Raw genomic sequence first — 4,092 nt, 5'->3', positions numbered from 1 at the left:
CCCTAGTGAGGCGGTTACTTGACGTCCGAGCATTTCCCAGATCCATTCCACCAGTTTCTCCGGTACGTCCCGTCTTGTTGTTTCGGCACAGACTACTTCGTGCGGAGTATTGTTAAAAGCTCCCTTGATGTCCAGGAAGGTGCCTACCGCATAGTCCCTTTGCTGAAGTTACCGTTCAATGATGGAGACAACCGAGTAGAGAGCAGAGCTGCCAGATTTGGGAAGTTGCAGTTTTCACACAAGCGAACAGCCCGTGTACATGTGCTCGCATCGAGTCGTGCCACTTCGACTAGCGTCGGGCAGTGAAAGAGGACAGTTGTACTGACTCTTTCTCTGCCTGTCTTTTTTTGTTTTTTGTCCTTATTCTTTCTCAAGCGATAGCTAAAGCGTGCGTGTGTGTGTGTGTGTGTGTGTGTGTGTGTGTGTGTATGAACGGAAAGAATAGGTGTAGCACGAAGAATCACGCACGCTTAAGAAAGAAAAAGAATAGGAAGCAAACAGAAAGAGACAGGCAAAGAAAGAGTCAGCAGTACAGCTGTCCTCTTGTCCTCTTGTTTCACTGCCCGACGCTAGTCGAAGTGATGCGACTCGGCACGAGCACACGTACAAGGGCTGCTCGCTTGTGTGGCATGCTGCAAACTTCCCGAATCTGGCAGCTCTGGTGGAGAGCAGTTAACTCGAATAGCCGGCCTGATATGCATGCTTATCAGGAGCAAAGAACTCCGAACCAGCACTTTGTCTTTTATATAGACGTCGACCAGCCTCTCCAGTGTCTTCAAGGGAAAAGTGGTCAAGCTGATCTAAAGTCCTTGGCAGAAATATGGCCCGATTTTCCCGCCTTAGGAATGAATACCACTCTTGCCCGTCCCGTAGAGCGTGGAGACCACGCTCTAGGCGTGTAACCAAAGGCCAGGCAAGCCCTCAGCATCCTCGTAAGAGGCCCGATTACTTGATCCAGCCCCTCCTGTAAAAGAGCCAGGAAGATCAGATCGGACCCCGCCGACTTGAAGGAGCCTGTATTGCCCATCTAACCTTATTCGGCCTCACGATTTCAACCACTAACCTCCAGGCGTTGGCGCTTACTCTGAAAGGGCCCACATCTGGTCCCCACTTCTTTGGAAGCCAGGAAAACTGGTTTCCAGGAGATAGGTCAGGCAACGCTCACCAGAAACCATGGTGCCGTCCGTCATACGAATCGCCTCCTCCTCACAGCATCTGGATTCCTCGACAGAAATCTGCTAAGCCTGGCAATAGCAGGAATTTCCTTCACTGACTCGCAGAATTTCTGCCGGTTTTTCTTCTTTGCTTCATAGAGTCTCTATACTCCTTCTGGGAACGCTTGTAGAGATCCCAGTCGGAAGGCCGGCCCGTATCCCTTGTCATATTCCAGGCCCGGCGGGCCCTGGTCCTAAGATCCTACAGTCGTAGGCTCCATCAGGATTCTCCGGTTGTTGGTAGCTGTCTTAACTGGACAGTTCGCTTCATACGAACTAATTAGAGTTCTCTGCAAGTATTCTACACAGAGCTCCTCTGCTGTATCATGCCTTTTGGGCAATTCCTTGAGGTTCCTGCCCAGATCCTCCCGATAGGGAAGTCCATCCGTTTCGGGTTCTTCACCTTTCTGACCTTCACTTTAAGATCTGAAAGCCCAAAGGTTATTAGCCTGTGATATGAAAGAGAAGGCTCATTCAACACTTTCCATTCCGCCACCTCACGCATTACTCTTTGTGAGCAGATAGTGAGGTCGAACATCTCCCTTCTCACCGCCGTACAAAAGATGGATTCACTGCCCTGTTCAGCTCCTCCAGGTCGGTTACCAGATACTCTAGCAACTTCTCTCCCCGTTCGTTGGTGTCAGAACTGCCCCATACAGTGTGATGCGCATTAACATCGCATCCTACCACCAGGGTCAATCCCTCCTTCTGACAGAAATCTACTAATCAAGTCCCATGGTAGCACCTCCTCTCCATATGGGAAGTAGGCCGAGCATATTACCAGTTTTCTGGTGCCTCCTGCGCTGTCCATGGCCGTCATCTCCACTGCTACCAGATGTCTGGAACATAACTCTGGCAGTAGACGCGCTTCCAGACCCTTTGTCGCAACACACTCTGAGTCTTTGTTCAGTGGCAGCCCTAAAGAGCTTCCCACATGCTGCCACGCTCCTGATGCTGCCAAGGACAACCCAAGGTTTTTGCATCAGAGAGGTAGCTGTATGCATCTTAGATTGGCGCCTGACTAGAACCGCCGAGGCTCCCTTACTGTGATGCAGATTAATTTGGGTCATCTTAATCACTGACCAGCCCATTGATCAGATTAGCCTTAAGCTCGAGGTTCCTCTATCCCCTCATGAGCCCGAGTCACCTTTACGATGATCCCATAGCACAGCTTGAAGTCCAGCTCTCTCAGTTTGAGCAAGGTGGACTTCAAGATGTCGAAAACGAAATTCCTCCTCTCAGGAAAAGCCTTAACGTTCTCGGGAAAGATACGCCAGCCCTGGATGCCAATGCCCGGATTCTGCCTCTCCAGCAGTTCCAGAACTGTAGCCGCAGGTTTCGGAGTTCCGGAACTAGGCCACAACCCTATGCCGTCTTTGAAGCCCACTATCCTGAGCCTAGCGCCATCCCAAGGCACAATTCCATCCGTTTCTTGAGCCACACAAGTGACTTCGCGTCCGTAACGATAATTGAGTTCTTGAGGCTAGCCGGTTCAACAAATCTGGGCAGGGGACCCTCTTGGATCCTCTCCATCTCTGCCAGGACCACCCCCCTGAGGTCAGCTGCTCCGGAGTGATGCCCCTCTCGGGAACTCTCTCTGACCTCTTCAGAACAACCGGCAACAGATCGGCTGCATAGGATCCCATCTTTTGAGCCCTAAGCTTTTTCGTGGCCCTGTTAATTGACGATGGAGCTTTCCTCGAATCCGCGCGGCACTTTGTACCTGCGGGCCCCTTCTCCCTCGCCTCCGGTTTCGCCTGGGCGGTTGAGGTGCAGGAAGGTTGCCCTTCTGCAAGAGCTCTCTCCCTGTCTCTCTTAGCTCCCTTCCTGTCTTAGCTCTTTTTTTCTCGGCTCCGCACCGGTTCCTCTTACGACGAGTCCCTGCGTCGCTTGCCACGTTCCCGTTTCCTCCCGAATTGGAAAGAGCCCGTTCAAGAACAGGAGTCACTCTTTCTTCTTCGGTGGCGGCTGCCTCGCTTCCCGAGTCCATGCGGGTCCGTTCTGACGTAGTCGCCACCATCTCCTTCAGGGTCTTCGATCTCCAGCACTTCATCGTTTAAAGATTTATTTAAAAGTTCATCCATGATGTTCCGTATGGTCAGGATACGTATCGGGCGCATCTCTACGTGACGGATAGGAGAACGTCTGGAGGGGCCCCGATCCATTCAGGTGTAAAACCCTGTGTGAAGTTGGACCCCCTATCCCCTATCCGGGAAGGCGCTCTCTCTCTCTCTCTCTCTCTCTCTCTCTCTCTCTCTCTCTCTCTCTCTCTCTCTCTCTCTCTCTCTCTCTCTCTCTCTCTCTCTCTCTCTCTCTCTCTCTCTCTCTCTCTCTCTCTCTCTCTCTCTCTCTCTCTCTCTCTCTCTCTCTCTCTCTCTCTCTCTCTCTCTCTCTCTCTCTCCCCCTCTCTCCCCCTCTCTCCCCCTCCCTCCCCCTCCCTCCCTCCCTTTCTCCCTCTGTCCTTCCCTCCCTCCCTCCCCCTCCCCCTTCCTCCCCTCTCCTCCTCACTTTCTTCCTCTCTCTCCCTCGTCCCTCCTCTTCCCTAACCCTCTAAAGTCCTCCAGCTTTCTTAACCAATCCTCTCCCTCTTAAGATTATCTCTACCATCTCTTGCCAACTACCCTCCCCTCCCTACCTGCTACATTCCACCCGTGCTTCTACGTCTCCACGTCCCTCTCGCACACCCTACATAACTTTTCCTCCTCTCTTCCCCTCTCTAAACTCCTCCCCCACCCTAAACTTTGCCAACCTCGTTCACCAACTTTCCATCCCTTTTTTTTAGATACTCTGGAATACCGCTTCCCTTCACTCTCCCGTACCATTTATTATATCTTGACCCCTCGATTCTCCGTCATCTCTTCTTCCTTTGTAGACCCCT

General features: G+C 52.0%; 1 pseudogene; it reads right to left on the bottom strand.

Moving 5' to 3' along the window:
• Nucleotides 1-2,317: 2,317 nt before the first annotated feature.
• On the bottom strand, nucleotides 2,318-3,645 carry LOC148937276 (uncharacterized; annotated as a pseudogene).
• Between the last annotated feature and the right edge of the window lie 447 nt (nucleotides 3,646-4,092).

The sequence above is a fragment of the Pogonomyrmex barbatus genome, unplaced genomic scaffold (assembly GCF_055798465.1).
Source record: "Pogonomyrmex barbatus isolate J1 unplaced genomic scaffold, ASM5579846v1 scaffold15, whole genome shotgun sequence".
Lineage (NCBI taxonomy): Eukaryota > Metazoa > Arthropoda > Insecta > Hymenoptera > Formicidae > Pogonomyrmex > Pogonomyrmex barbatus.
The sequence above is the reverse complement of the archived record's forward strand: the minus strand, read 5'-3'. Positions and strand labels throughout refer to the sequence as shown.